Source organism: Capricornis sumatraensis, chromosome 20, assembly GCF_032405125.1.
Source record: "Capricornis sumatraensis isolate serow.1 chromosome 20, serow.2, whole genome shotgun sequence".
NCBI lineage: Eukaryota > Metazoa > Chordata > Mammalia > Artiodactyla > Bovidae > Capricornis > Capricornis sumatraensis.
In genome coordinates this window covers 68,040,110-68,056,938 of record NC_091088.1, presented here as the reverse complement: position 1 = coordinate 68,056,938, position 16,829 = coordinate 68,040,110, and positions in this window count along the sequence as shown.

Genomic DNA, 16,829 nt, shown 5'->3' with positions numbered 1-16,829 from the left:
GCCACCAGGGACATTCCAAGCCCTGTTCTTCCCTTCAACCACAGTCATCTGTTCTTCTCCCCTTTATGATCATGGGAATCTGCTGATACACATTAGAGGATTGTCCATAACGGAAGATGTAGGATGGGCTCAGTGGGTTTGCACAGATTCCTGAGGGAGTCCGTCAGTGGCTGGGCTTATATATGGGACTTTTTTTTTTTTTAATTTAGGGGAGTAGACAGACTCAGCAACCTAGGGGCACACAGCTGCTTTTTTTGGGTTTGATGTCCCCACCAAAGATATAGAGGTCTAGAAGAATCCTCCCCCACACAACCCCAAAAGCCTTGACTCTCTTCCAATCCCAGATTTTGCCATCACGGAAGGAGAGCCCAAGGAAGACAGAATAGTGAACAGCGAGGTGGATCCTCCCAGCCCAAACCCTTGCCATAGCCCGAGCCCCTCCAGTGTGCCCAATGCTCCAGTATTTGAAGATCGAATTTCATTCTGTCATTCACATCTGCTTCCTCTCAGGACCCAACAGCAGAGGATGTGATATTCGTCCACTTGAACCACAGGACCCTCTCTAAGAGACTGTTCACTCCCACTCCACTGAGTCCCATGCCCCTCTTCGCCGATACCAGTCTCTATGAGGAATTCAATGTAAACCACCCATGGTGACCCTGACCTGGCCCCATCCTTTGAGCACACAGAGTGTTATAAATTGAAGAGCTACATCTCTCTTTAAAGGGGTTCCTCTGTGGGCACTCCTTCTTCTCCTCCAAAGCAGCCCAGCAGCTCTGAAGTTAACAGTGGAGTCCAAGAATTATAGGATCTCAAAAATCCCACCACCTGTTAGTAATCCCCTGACTATTCTAACACTCTATTTTAACTATGTAACCTTTTGGGAGAAGGTATTCTAATCAATTGCTCATACAGGGTAGGGTACCACGATCATACTACTTTTTTGAAAATTCCATACAAATTGTGAAATTATTTGTTCTAGCTCTGTGAAAAATAACGCTGATAGCTTGATAGGGATTGCACTGAATCTGTAGATTGCTTTGGGTAGTATACTCATTTTCACTATATTGATTCTTCCAATCCATGAACATGGTATATTTCTCCATTAGTGTCCTCTTTGATTTCTTTCACCAATGTTTTATAATTTTCTTTTTTTTCTTTTTTTTTAAAGTTGAATTACTTCTTATTTTTTTATTTTTTTAATTTTTTTATTTTTTAATTTTATTTTTTTTATTAATTTTTTAATTTTTTTTTTAAATTTTAAAATCTTTAATTCTTACATGTGTTCCCAAACATGAACCCCCCTCCTCTCCCTCCCCATAACATCTCAGTGGGTCATCCCCATGCACCAACCCAAGTAAGCTGTATCCTGCGTCAGACATGGACTAGCGATTCAATTCTTACATGATAGTATACATGATAGAATGCCATTCTCCCAAATCATCCCACCCTCTCCCTCTCCCTCTGAGTCCAAAAGTCCATTATACACAGCTGTGTCTTTTTTCCTGTCTTGCATACAGGGTCGTCATTGCCATCTTTCTAAATTCCATATATATATGTTGGTATACTGTATTGGTGTTTTTCTTTCTGGCTTACTTCACTCTGTATAATCGGCTCCAGTTTCATCCATCTCATCAGAACTGATTCAAATGTATTCTTCTTAACGGCTGAGTAATACTCCATTGTGTATATGTACCACAGCTTTCTTATCCATTCATCTGTTGATGGACATCTAGGTTGTTTCCATGTCCTGCCTATTATAAACAGTGCTGCGATGAACATTGGGGTACACGTCTCTTTCAATTCTGGTTTCTCGTTGTGTATGCCCAGCAGTGGGATTGCTGGGTCATAAGGCAGTTCTATTTGCAATTTTTTAAGGAATCTCCACACTGTTCTCCATAGTGGCTGTACTAGTTTGCATTCCCACCAACAGTGTAGGAGGGTTCCCTTTTCTCCACACCCTCTCCAACATTTATTGCTTGCAGATTTTTGGATTGCAGACATTCTGACTGGTGTGAAGTGGTACCTCATTGTGGTTTTGATTTGCATTTCTCTAATAATGAGTGATGTTGAGCATCTTTTCATGTGTTTGTTAGCCATCCGTATGTCTTCTTTGGAGAAATGTCTATTTAGTTCTTTGGCCCATTTTTTGATTGGGTCGTTTATTTTTCTGGAATTGAGCTGCATAAGTTGCTTGTATATTTTTGAGATTAATTGTTTGTCAGTTGCTTCATTTGCTATTATTTTCTCCCATTCAGAAGGCTGTCTTTTCACCTTGCTTATATTTTCCTTTGTTGTGCAGAAGCTTTTAATTTTAATTAGATCCCATTTGTTTATTTTTGCTTTTATTTCCAGAATTCTGGGAGGTGGATCTTAGAGGATCCTGCTGTGATTTATGTCAGAGAGTGTTTTGCCTATGTTCTCCTCTAGGAGTTTTATAGTTTCTGGTCTTACATTTAGATCTTTAATCCATTTTAATTTTCTATATATAGGTCTTTCGTACCTTTAGGTAGGTATATTCCTAAGTATTTTATTCTATTCATTGTACTGGTGAATGGAATTGTTTCCTTGATTTCTTTTTCTACTTTCTCAGTATCAGTGTATAGGAATGCAAGGGATTTCTGTGTGTTGATTTTATATCCTGCAACTTTACTATATTCATTGATTAGCTCTAGTAATTTTCTGGTGGAGTCTTTAGTGTTTTCTATGTAGAGGATCGTGTCATCTGCAAACAGTGAGAGTTTTACTTCTTCTTTTCCAATTTGGATTCCTTTTATTTCTTTTTCTACTCTGATTGCTGTGGCCAAAACTTCCAGAATTATGTTGAATAGTAGTGGTGAAACTGAACACCCTTGTCTTGTTCCTGACTTTAGGGGAAATGCTTTCAATTTTTCACCATTGAGGATAATGTTTGCTGTGGGTTTGTCATATACAGCTTTTATTATGTTGAGATATGTTCCTTCTATTCCTACTTTCTGGAGAGTTTTTATCAAAAATGGATGTTGAATTTTGTCAAAGGCCTTCTCTGCATCTATTGAGATAATCATATGGCTTTTATTTTTCTATTTGTTAATGTGGTGAATTACAGTGATTGATTTGTGGATATTGAAGAATCCTTGCATCCCTCAGATAAAGCCCACTTGGTCATGATGTATGATCTTTTTAATGTGTTGTTGGATTCTGATTGCTAGAATTTTGTTAAGGATTTTTGCATCTATGTTCATCAGTGATATTGGCCTGTAGTTTTCTTTTTTTGTGGCATCTTTGTCAGGTTTTGGTATTAGGGTGATGGTGGCCTCATAGAATGAGTTTGGAAGTTTACCTTCCTCTGCAATTTTCTGGAAGAGTTTGAGTAGGATAGGTGTTAGCTCTTCTCGAAATTTTTGGTAGAATTCAGCTGTGAAGCCGTCTGGACCTGGGCTTTTGTTTGCTGCAAGATTTCTGATTACAGTTTCAATTTCCGTGCTTGTGATGGGTCTGTTAAGATTTTCTATTTCTTCCTGGTTCAGGTTTGGAAAGTTGTACTTTTCTAAGAATTTGTCCATTTCTTCCACGTTGTCCATTTTATTGGCATATAATTGCTGATAGTAGTCTCTTATAACTTCACAATTTGTATGGAAATACAAAAAACCTCGAATAATCAAAGCAATCTTGAGAAAGAAGAATGGAACTGGAGGAATCAACCTGCAGGACTTCAGGCTCTACTACAAAGGCACAGTCATCAAGACAGTATGGTACAGGCACAAAGACAGAAATATAGATCAATGGAACCAAATAGAAAGCCCAGAGATAAATCCACACACCTGTGGACACCTTATCTTCAACTAAGGAGGCAAGAATATACAATGCAGTAAAGACAATCTCTTTAACAAGTGGTGCTGGGAAAACTGGTCAACCACTTGTAAAAGAATGAAACTAGATCACTTTCTAACACCATACACAAAAATAAACTCAAAGCGGATTAAAGATCTAAATGTAAGACCAGAAACTATAAAACTCCTAGAGGAAAACATAGGAAAAACACTCTCCAACATAAATCACAGCAGGATCCTCTATGATCCACCTCACAGAATACTGAGGGGAAAAAAGCAAAAATAAACAAATGGGATCTAATTAAAATTAAAAGCTTCTGCACAACAAAGGAAAATATAAGCAAGGTGAAAAAGCCTTCGGAATGGGAGAAAATAATAGCAAATGAAGTAACTGACAAACAATTAATCTCAAAAATATACAAGCAACTTATGCGGCTCAAGTCCAGAAAAATAAATGACCCAATCAAAAAATGGGCCAAAGAACTAAATAGGCATTTCTCTAAAGAAGACATACAGATGGCTAACAAACACATGAAAAGGGCCTCAACATCACTCATGATCAGAGAAATGCAAATCAAGACCACAATGAGGTACCATTTCACACCAGTCAGAATGGCAGCAATCCAAAAGTCTACTACAAGCAATAAATGCTGGAGAGGGTGTGGAGAAAAGGGAACCCTCCTACACTGTTGGTGGAAATGCAAACTAGTACAGCCACTATGGAGAACAGTGTGGAGATTCCTTAAAAAATTGCAAATAGAACTGCCTTATGACCCAGCAATCCCACTGCTGGGCATACACAACGAGAAACCAGAATTGAAAGAGACGTGTACCCCAATGTTCATCGCAGCACTGTTTATAATAGGCAGGACATGGAAACAACCTAGATGTCCATCAACAGATGAATGGATAAGAAAGCTGTGGTACATATACACAATGGAGTATTATTCAGCCATTAAAAAAATACATTTGAATCAGTTCTAATGAGGTGGATGAAACTGGAGCCGATTATACAGAGTGAAGTAAGCCAGAAAGAAAAACACCAATATAGTATACTAACACATATATATGGAATTTAGAAAGATGGTAATGATGCGAGACAGCAAAAGAGACACAGATGCACAGAATTGACTTTTGGACTCTGTGGGAGAGTGAGAGGATGGGATGATTTGGCAGAATAGTATTGAAACATGTATACTGTCATGTAAGAAATGAATCGCCAGTGTATGTTCAATACAGGATACAAGATGCCTTGGGCTGGTGCACGGGGATGATCCAGAGAGATTATATGGGGTGGGAGGTGGGAGGGGGGTTCAGGATTGGGAACTCATGTACACCCGTGGCTGATTCATGTCAATGTTTGGCAAAATCAATACAATATTGTAAAGCAAAATAAAGTAAAAATAAAAATAAAAAAAAGAAAATTCCAGTAAAGCATAAAAATTTGCAAGTTGAGTCTTCAAATTATTCAGTTTAAAATAAAAGAAAGCCATTAAAAAACCTTGTGTTCAGTAATAGTTTACAAGGATGAACTTGTTTATAAGACAGAAACAGACTTGAAGACTTAGAGAAGAAATTTAGAGTTACAGAGGGGAAGGATGGCGGGAGAGATAGATTGGAAGTTTAAGATTGACATGTGCACACTGCTACATTTAAAACAAAATGCTTTCCATGAGACGATAATCAAAGCAATGCAAGTGGGCCAAAGAAAGATGAAGTATATTCTCTTTGAGATATCCAGTGTGGTTCCACTTGCCACATGAGGCTGCGTGTGTGCATGCTAAGGCAATTCAGTCATGTTCGACTCTTTGTGACCCCATGGATGGTGTGTAGCTCGCTAGGCTCCTCTGTCCATTGGATTCTCCAGGCAAGAATCCTGGAGTGGGTTGCCATTCCCTTCCTGAGGGGATCTTCTAGACCCAGGGATCAAACCTTCGTCTCTCACATCTCTTGCATTCACAGGCGGATTCTTTACCACTGAGCCATTGAGGAAGCCAGTTCAACCCATTCCCAGCCATGTGCCCTGAGGGTGCTGGGGTTCCAGGGGTAGAAACAGGACAAGATCCCCCTCAGTCTGGATCTGCACTGGCCGATAAAGTAGTTACCCCGTCACGAGGTACAGACAATGACTCACAAGTATATGAAGTAAAGCATTCAATTCTTCAGTCACACCCACCATATTTCAAGGGCTCAGTAGCATCATGTGGCCGGGTGCCATGATGGACAGAGCAGATGTTAAAAAGTCCCGTCATCAAAGAGAATTCTACTGGACATTCCCCGCCAGATCACTGAGGGCTGCAGGGGAACACTTGCCCCAGGAAGGCTTTGCATGTGTTGTGTGAATCCATCGTTATTTGCATGTTTTGTCTTTTATGCTTCTTTTCACCAAAGCCAAGGATTTGAGAATCTCGTGCCTTCTAAGTTATCAACTGTTGGCACAATGTGGCTTGTCTCAACCAAGTGAAGGGATGAAGAGGATAACACAATGACGACCCTGGTGTGAACTGAACTGGCAAGTGGGGTGAAGATCAAGCTCCACGGAGCTTTAGTTGCTCATTGAGCTCTCTGTGTGTGATATCTCTCCTGGCTTAGACCTAAACCGCCCAAGAACTCTTTTACCAAGAAATGTCAGGTACACTTAAAGTGAAGACATTCTGGGGCTCCTGTGTTGCTACTGTGACGGTTTCAATTTTTCCCCTAATTATCCTTTTTTTTTTTTTTTTTGGCATCTAGGTGCAGGGAGCTGATGTCATAATCTTCATTTTTCTGAATGGTCACAGTGTGGACATGAACCCAAGTTACTCTCATATATCTTATTTTAAAAAAATATTTGAATGTTAGCATTTGATGCCCACATTCTGCAGAATCTGAATTCTTCAACCAACTACAGAAGATGGGTTTACCTGGGTCATGGGTGTATTTCTGCTGTGTGGCACCAATGCCTGGTACAGAGTAGGTGCTCTGCAATAATTTATGAACTGACTGAAGATGAGAAGTAAATTCCATTTCTGGAGGGGACTGGGGAAATAAAGTTCTGAGTACTAGTTTAGCCAGACTGTCCAGGGCTGATTCAGAACAAGAACCTGGGCCCCACCCTCTAGAGCAGGTGGTCAGACTGGGCAGAAAGAGAAAGTGCTGAGACCTCAGGTCTGGGCTGAGATGCCTCCTGAGCCCTGCCTGGAGACATGGGCGCTGGGTCCATGGAGGCGCCGCACCCTGCTTCGAGTCCATGGCTGTGGGAACCCTGAGGGATGGTGGCAGCCCCCCAGGGACCACATCCTGTTTGTCTTCTAGGGCCCCGTGGTCTCCTCATCTGTACAGGGCGGGGGCAGGAGCGTCTGGGCGCTCAGAGCTGCAGACATCCGCTCTGAGCTTCTGTCCTCTCTGAGCTTCTCCTCCTTGGCCAGATGTGCAGGGCAGAGAGGGGACCACAGGAGGGCACGGGACTCCCACCTTGCCCCCAGTTCATGGGAACCTCATGTTTTGGGCAGCTGGGGGGCCAGGTAACCTGATGGGGAGAGAATCAGCCCAAGCTTTTGGTGGCAAATCTCCCACTTCCAGGGCTGAGTATGGGCCAAAGGACCCTGATCCAGGCAGGTGTGTTCTCCGGGGTCTCCTGGGACCCATATCTCACTTGAGTCCGAGCAACTTGGTGGGGGGTAAGGTCGGGACACTGGGATTATAGAGTGTTGCTGGTGAAACTGGAAGGGCTCCTGACCTGAGCTGGGGAGTGAGGGGTGGGGAAGTCCTGGGACTCAGCCTCTGACTTCCTTCCAGAGACCTTCCACAAACTCACCATCTGGGCTGAGACTCTTTTGGGCAGCTCAGGGTGCCCATGTGAATACACCATATGCAGAGTTGGAATGTGAGAGTGAGTACACAGACCATCAGGGAGTATGCTGCAGTTGGCCTGCATTATTTGGAGAGGGAAATGGCAATGCATCCCAGTATTCTTGCCTGCAAAATCCCATGAACATTGGAGCCTGCCAGTCTACAGTCCATAGGGTTACAAGGAGTCAGAGACGACTGAGTGACTTCATATTCTTTCATTTCATTTTAAATTTTATTTATTTTACTGGTTCTATTTTAATCTCATCATATACATATTTTATTGAAGTGTAGTTGGCTTACAGTGTTTCAGGTGCACAGCAAGATGATTTTCAGTTATACAAACACGTGTACATTATTTTTCAGATTATTTTCCATTTTAGGTTATTACAAGATATTGACTATAGTTCCCTGTGCTATACAGTAAATCTTTGTTGCTTGTTGCATATCTTTTTTTAAATTAGAAATCTAGCATTGTATTCATTCTTCTATTTTTAAATTTATGGTATATTTCACCTCAGTGTTATGGTACACTGATAGTGAAAGCTTGATGCCAAAATCCCACCATGTCCACGTTAAAAGTAAATGGAAAACAATGGCAATGTTAACTGAGGGAGGAAATACTGAATCACATTATGTTACTGGTGGGCTTTCCTGGTGATTCAGATTATAAAGAATATGCCTGCAATGCAGTACCAGGGTCCAGCCCTGGTGGATCCAGGGCATTCGAAGCAGGGATGGCGTCGGCGAGGAGAGATTTATTTGTTTAGAGATATAAAGAGAGATTAGGAAAGAATAGTGTAGTGGAGGCGGAGAAGGCAATGGCACCCCACTCCAGTACTCTTGCCTGGAAAATCCCATGGATGGAGGAGCCTGGTAGGCTGCAGACCATGGGGTCGCTAAGAGTCAGACGCGACTGAGCGACTTCACTTTCACTTTTCACTTTCCCACATTGGAGAAGGAAATGGCAACCCACTCCAGTATTCTTGCCTGGAGAATCCCAGGGATGGGGGAGCCTGGTGGACTGCCGTCTATGGGGTCGCACAGAGTTGGACACGACTGAAGTGACTTAGCAGTGTAGTGGAGAAAATAGAGGAGAAAAGAGGCTGTATTCCTTGGTTTACATAGAAAGCCAATAAAACCCCAAGACAAGGGACTTGCACCATCTACGTAGGCTGTAGGTGCTCGCTTGAATAGTGGAGGGTGCCCCACCTTGGGCTCCCTCTCGGGTGGGTCTTAGAAGCCCAGGCAAATAAGTAGACACTGCGAGGCTCTATGCCCCAGATGGGAATCAGCCTGAAAAGGGAGAATATGAAAAGAACGACATGGGGGAGCCAAGCATCAGTGCAAGACCCACAACTTTATTTTCAAAGGCAGCTTATATACACCAAGTATAAAGCTCTAAATTAACTTTTTCCAGAAAAAGGTGGTGGGGGGACAGCCCCCTGCTAACGTCAGAGGAGTTGCTGAAAGCCATAATGTAGTAAGGCAGACAGATTTTGGTTTGAGGGTAGATGCTCGAGTAGGTCCAGGGAGGTTCCCTCAAGATCCGACTCGCCTTTGCCTGTTGGGTCTCTTCCAAGTTGTACATAAACAAATAATGGAATATGCAGGCAGCAGTCCTGACCCATATTGAGACCAGGCTTTCTTTTTGCATACCTTCCCATATACAAAAGGTCTCAGGTGATTTACATTATCTTTTGGCCAAGAGGCCTCTTAACATTTTTATGGCTCTTTTCCTAGATAAATGTCTATCAACCGGAAAACTCATTTTCCCTTAAAGTGTTTTTACTTTAATTTGCATCACCCTCAAAGTACTAAATAAAGTTACATTCCTGTAGAACAAAGGTGCAGTGGGTTATAACAAAGAAAGTACTTAACTCAAAGATCTAATGTTGCTAATGCCAGGGCTACTACCTGTTTTTTTTCTGCATACCAACTATATCAACAAACAAAAGATATGAAAACTTGGCAGCAAGTATTGGCTCAACAATGAAACCCTTAATCAGTTCTATTCTAATGATTTTGACTCCTCGGAAGGACCTACATTCCTGGAATTTTTAAAGCTTCCTGTGCCTCTCACAGTCGGGAGGCTGTAGACAATCACATGCGTAGCTGTAAGAGGCCGGATAAACCTGTCAGGCAGGCTAGAAAGCCATCAGAGGGGTTTTTGGATTGAAACACTCTTATTGTGCCCAGGAGACTTATTATCTAAAAGCTCTAAATTCACTTTTTCCAGAAAAATGTAGTGGAGGGACAGCCCCCTGTTAATGTCAGAGGTGTTGGTGAAAGGCATAATATAGTAAGGCCGACAGATTCTGGTTTTGGAGTAGATGCTCGAGTACATCCAGGGAGATTCCCTCAAGATCTGACTCACCTTTGCCTGTCGGGTCTCTTCCTCATGACCTTTGCCATGGGCGGGATTCCTCGTGCTGGCTCCCAGCAATGCAGGAGACCTGAGTTCGATCCCTAGGTTGGGAAGATCTCCAGGAGAAGGAAACAGCAACCCACTCCAGCATGCTTTCTTGGAGAACCCCCATGGAGAGAGGAGCCTGGCATGTTGCAGCCCAGTTCAGTTCAGTTCAGTCACTCAGTAGTATCCGACTCTTTGTGACCCCATCAATCGCAGCACACCAGGCCTCCCTGTCCATCACCAACTCCCGGAGTTCACTCAGACTCTCGTCCATCGAGTCTGTGATGCCATCCAGCCATCTCATCCTCGGTCGTCCCCTTCTCCTCCTGCCCCCAATCCCTCCCAGCATCAGAATCTTTTCCAATGAGTCAACTCTTCACATGAGGTGGCCAAAGTACTGGAGCTTCAGCTTTAGCATCATTCCTTCCAAAGAAATCCCAGGGTTGATCTCCTCCAGAATGGACTGGTTGGATCTCCTTGCAGTCCAAGGGACCCTCAAGAGTCTTCTCCAACACCACAGTTCAAAAGCATCACTTCTTTAGCGCTCAGCCTTCTTCACAGTCCAACTCTCACATCCATACATGACCACTGGAAAAACCATAGCTTTGACTAGACCTTAGTCGGCAAAGTAATGTCTCTGCTTTTGAATATAGTATCTAGGTTGGTCATAATTTTTCTTCCAAGGAGTAAGCGTCTTTTAATTTCATGGCTGCAATCACCATCTGCAGTGATTTTGGAGCCTCCAAAAATAAAGTCTGACACTGTTTCCACTGGTTCCCCATCTATTTCCCATGAAGTGATGGGACCAGATGCCATGATCTTCGTTTTCTGAATGTTGAGCGTTAAGCCAACTTTTTCACTTTCTTCTTTCACTTTCATCAAGAGGCTTTTTAGCTCCTCTTCACTTTCTGCCATAAGGGTGGTGTCATCTGCATATCTGAGGTTATTGATATTTCTCCCGGCAATCTTGATTCCAGCTTGTGTTTCTTCCAGTCCAGCATTTCTCATGATGTACTCTGCATAGAAGTTAAATAAGAAGGGTGACAATATACAGCCTTGACAGACTCCTTTTCCTATTTGGAACCAGTCTATCGTTCCATGTCCAGTACTAACTGTTGTTTCCTGACCTGCATACAGATTTCTCAAGAGGCAAGTTAGGTGGTCTGGTATTCGCATCCCTTTCAGAATTTTCCACAGTTGATTGTGATCCACACAGTCAAAGGCTTTGGCATAGTCAATAAAGCAGAAATAGATGTTTTTCTGGAACTCTCTTGCTTTTTCCATGATCCAGCGGATGTTGGCAATTTGATCTCTGGTTCCTCTGCCTTTTCTAAAACCAGCTTGAACATCAGGGAGTTCACAGTTCACATATTGCTGAAGCCTGGCTTGGAGAATTTTGAGCATTACTTTACTAGCGTGTGAGATGAGTGCAATTGTGCGGTAGTTTGAGCATTCTTTGCATTGCCTTTCTTTGGAATTGGAGTGAAAACTGACCTTTTCCAGTCCTGTGGCTACTGCTGAGTTTTCCAAATTTGCTGGTATATTGAGTGCAGCACTTTCACAGCATCATCTTTCAGGATTTGAAACAGCTCAACTGGAATTCCATCACCTCCACAAGCTTTGTTCGTAGTGATGCTTTCCAAGGCCCACTTGACTTTACATTCCAAGATGTTTGGCTCTAGATTAGTGATCACATCATCATGATTATCTGGGTTGTGAAGATCTTTTTTGTACAGTTCCTCTGTATATTCTTGCCACCTCTTCTTAATATCTTCTGCTTCTGTTAGGTCCAGACCATTTCTGTCCTTTATTGAGCCCATCTTTGCATGAAATGTTCCCTTGGTATCTCTAATTTTCTTGAAGTGATCTCTAGTCTTTCCCATTCTGTTGTTTTCCTCTATTTCTTTGCATTGATTGCTGAAGAAGGCTTTCTTATCTCTTCTTGCTATTTCTTGGAACTCTGCATTCAGATGCTTATATCTTTCCTTTTTTCCTTTGCTTTTTGCCTCTCTTCTTTTCACAGCTATTTGTAAGGCCTCCCCAGACAGCCATTTTGCTTTTTTGCATTTCTTTTCCATGGGGATGGCTTTATCCCTGTCTCCTGTACAATGTCCCAAACCTCATTCCATACTACATCAGGTACTCTATCTATCAGATCTAGGCCCTTAAATCTATTTCTCACTTCCACTGTATAATCATAAAGGATTTGATTTAGGTCATACCTGAATGGTCTAGCAGTTTTCCCTACTTTCTTCAATTTGAGTCTGAATTTGGCAATAAGGAGTTCATGATCTGAGCCACAATCAGGTCCTGGTCTTGTTTTTGTTGACTGTATAGAGCTTCTCCATCTTTGGCTGCAAAGAATATAATACATCTCTTTTCGGTGTTGACCATCTGGTGATGTCCATGTGTAGAGTCTTCTCTTGTGTTGTTGGAAGAGGATGTTTGCTATGACCAGTGCATTGTCTTGGCAAAACTCTATTAGTCTTGCCCTGCTTCATTCCACATTCCAAGGCCAAATTTGCCTGTTACTCCAGGTGTTCCTTGACTTCCTACTTTTGCATTCCAGTCCCCTATAATGAAAAGGACATCTTTTTTGGGGTGTTAGTTACAAAAGGTCTTGTAGGTCTTCATAGAACCGTTCAACTTCAGCTTCTTCAGCATTGCTGTTTGGGGCATAAACTTGGATAACTGTGATATTGAATGGTTTGCCTTGGAGACGAACAGAGATCATTCTGTTGTTTTTGAGGCTGCATCCGAGTACTGCATTTTGGACTCACTTGTTGACCATGATGGCTACTCCATTTCTTCTGAGGGATTCTTGCCCGCAGTAGTAGATATAATGGTCATCTGAGTTAAATTCACCCATTCCAGTCCATTTTAGTTTGCTGATTCCTAGAATGTCGATGTTCACCCTTGCCATCTCTTGTTTGACCACTTCCAATTTGGCTTGATTCATGGACCTGACATTCCAGGTTCCTACAAAATATTGCTCTTTATAGCATCAGATCTTGCTTCTATCACCAGTCACATCCACAGCTGGGTACTGGTTTTGCTTTGGCTCCATCCCTTCATTCTTTCTGGAATTATTTCCCCACTGATCTCCAGTAGCATATTGGGCACCTAATGACCTGGGGAGTTCCTGTTTTGGTATCCTATCATTATGCCTTTTCCTACTGTTCATGGGGTTTTCAAGGCAAGAATACTGAAGTGGCTTGCCATTCCCTTCTCCAATGGACCACATTCTGTCAGACCTCTCCACCATGACCCTCCCATCTTGGGTTGCCCTGCAGGCATGGCTTGGTTTCATTCAGTTAGACAAAGCTGTGTCCTAGTGTGATTAGATTGGCTAGTTTTCTGTGAGTATGGTTTCAGTGTGTCTGCCCTCTGATGCCCTCTTGCAACACCTACCATCTTACTTGGGTTTCTCTTACCTTGGGCATGGGGTATCTCTTCACAGCTCCTCCAGCAAAGCACAGCTGCTGCTCCTTACCTTGGAGGAGGGGTATCTCCTTACCATCACCGTTCCTGACCTTCAATGTGGGATAGCTCCTCTAGGCCCTCCTGCACCTGCGTAGCCACTGCTCCTCGGGTTGCTCCTCCCGGCCGCTGGCCCTGGCCTCAGGCTCAGCAGTCCAGGGGATCACAAAGAGACAGACATGGCTGAGGGCCTAAACTATTCTCAAGGCTCTGAACTTGAAAGGTATAACACTTTCCCATTCATATAAAGATAAAAAGTGGCAGAACAGACAGAACCTTTTGTCTTGTCAGGGGCTTAAAGGGACATTATGACCAGACCTGCATGGACAGCTTCAAGAACAAAGGATTCCAGAATTAAAAGATTTCCACTGTGGAAGGGATGTAAGTATAGCTATCACTGATCCATGTTGATGTATGGCAGATGCCATCTCAGTGTTGCAATTCTCCTTAAATTAAAAATAATTAAATAAGGAGGAAAAAAGCTTGCAACAGGACTTCCCTGGTGGTCCAGTGGTTGGGAATCCACCTGCCCATGTGGAGGACACGGGCCTGATCCCAGGACCGAGAAGATTCCATATGTCTCGGGGCAGTTAAACCCATGGGCTACAAGCCCATGTGCCTAGAGCGGGTGTTCCACAACAAGAGAAGCCACGGCAATGTGACACCCTGCACCACAGCAAAGAGCTGCCCCCTTCCGACACCTAGAGAAAGCCTGTGCACAGCGACAATAACCCAGCACAACCATTAATTAGTTAATTAAAACATTGCAACAACCAGCTACACCTCCTCCTCTTTTAGTGTCTGTGTGTAAGTGTGAAAGTGTGAGTTCACACGTGGGTATTTAATCTGTATGGGACTCTCTTCCCCTTGGAATTTTCTTCCCCATAGCCTAGCGTTATTTTACATTCAGTAAACACTGTTTGACTATCCCTCTCACTCCCCGAAAAGCCCATCTAACTCAAGTATGATGATTCTTTGGGGCACAATTTCACAATCTCATTGGTCTGCTGGCTTTCCAAATAAAGTCACTATTCCTTTCCTGAAAACCTCATCACTCTGTCCCTTGACAAGCAGTGTGAGGTTGGATTCAGAGCATATTCATGAGACATTAGCAGAGGTGTCATTCATTTTAGACAGAATTCATAGACGTCAATCTCACAGTTGATATCTGTGGTTTAAAAGAAGATATGAAGATGGTGAACAGGCATATGAAAAGATGCTCAGCATTGCTATTTAATAGAGAAATGCAAATCGACAATGCAACGAGGTACCACCTCATACCGATCAGAATGGCCATCATTAGACAGTTGATGAATAATAGATGCTGGAGAGCATGTGGAGAAGAGAGAAACCCTCTTACACTGTTGGGGGAGTGTAAACTGGTGCAGCCACTGTGGAAAACAGTATGCAAGTTCCTCAAAAAACCAAAAGTTTCCTTAAGATCCAACAATTCGAGTCCTGAGCATATATCTGGTAAAAAACTATACCTTGAAAATACTGATGCACCCCTATGTTCACAGCAGCCAAACTTACAATAGCCAAGACATGGGAACAGCCTAATTGTCCATCGAGAGATGAATGGATAAAGAAGATGTATATGCTTATACACAGAGAGAATGGAATACCACTCAGACATTTAGAAAATGGAATCATGCCATTAGCAGCAGCATGGATGAACCTGGAGATTAACATATTAATGGAAGGAGACAGAAAGAGAAAGACAATTTTCATGTGATATCACCCGTATGTGGAATCTAAAAGGAGCATATCAACGAAACAGGAAGAGACTCACAGACATAGAGAACAGGCTTTTGGTTGCCAAGGAGGGAAGGACTGGGAGCTTGGGATGAGCGGATGAAATCTCTTTATACATAGAATGGATAAAGAATGAGGTCCTAACTATGGCACAGGAATTCTATTCAGTATCTTGCCATAAATCATAATGGAAAAGAATATATATGTCAAGCTGAATCAATTTTCTGTACAGCATAAATGAACTATACTTCAATACACTTTTTTATTTATAAAAATTAGTGGTTTATATATCTGCAATGACACATTACATGGCAGTAAAAATGCACAAACTGAAATGACAAAGAATACAGATCAATTCTGAAACATGATATTAAGGAAATAAAAGGACATTTTAAGAAGGGTGACTGTACTATTACTCCATTACATACATAATGATCAGGAGGAGACCAGATTTATTACTTAGGGAGCATCACTAATTTTAACAACCTCCACCCACAGCAAAACGGTGTGGAATCACTGCCCTTACTGAGGTTCTTTCCTGTCTGTGAACAACAGCTGAACTGGATGTGTGTCTGCCCTTGCCCTCCTGAAAAAGCTGGGCCATTAGGTCCCAGTTTGGAGTTGATTGTTGTGGACACGCCCCTCACTCAAACATTCTGGAGCTGGGAAGTCTCTACTTGACATATTTTGTGTTCATCTGAGTATCTAGGAAGCAAGGTGGTCCACCTTTTCAGGCAGATCAAATCCCCCTCCCAAAAAAACACCACAATCATCTTTACACACGTTATCTTTGTGTACATGTGTGGTCCTTGGATTGGAAAGGGAGGAAGAGAGAGAGACAGAGAGTGTTGTGTGTGCAAAGTTTCCACTCACAGTCACGAAATAATTTCAGATGAAGAAGAGTCAGAGAAAGACAAATATCACATGATATCGCTTAATTGTAACTTCTGAAAAAATGAACTTATTTACAAAACAGACTTACAGAGAATGAACTTTTGGTTACCAGGGGGGATAGTGTCAGGGTGAGGTTTGATTGGAAGTTTCGGATTGACATATACACCCGATTATATTTTAATGGATGACCAAGGACCTACTGTGTAAAACAGAATTCTACTTAATATTCTGTAACTACCTAAGTGGGAAAAGAATACGAAAAGCAATAGATGCATGTATCTGTACAACTGAATCACTTTGTGTACATCTGAAACTAACAGAGTTAGTTAGTTTCTTAATCACATATATTACAATGTAGAATACTGCAAGATTTTCAAAGAGCCATAACACGCATGTCTGTTCCTCTCATAAGAATGCAGAATCAAAGTCTCTATTAATGAGTTTTTAATGGGCAACCTGCCCTGAGCCTGAAATATGATGTGGGTACATATGATTTCTCTTCTGCAAAGTGTTAAGGTTAATGAGATTTATCATGAGCTTTGGAAAAGCATCCTGAATGGTATATACTGAAGCACAGTTACTACTTCCTAAAGGCAGCGAGATCTGTTTGAATCCTCTTAGGTTTACAGTGTTTAGGGAAACAAATG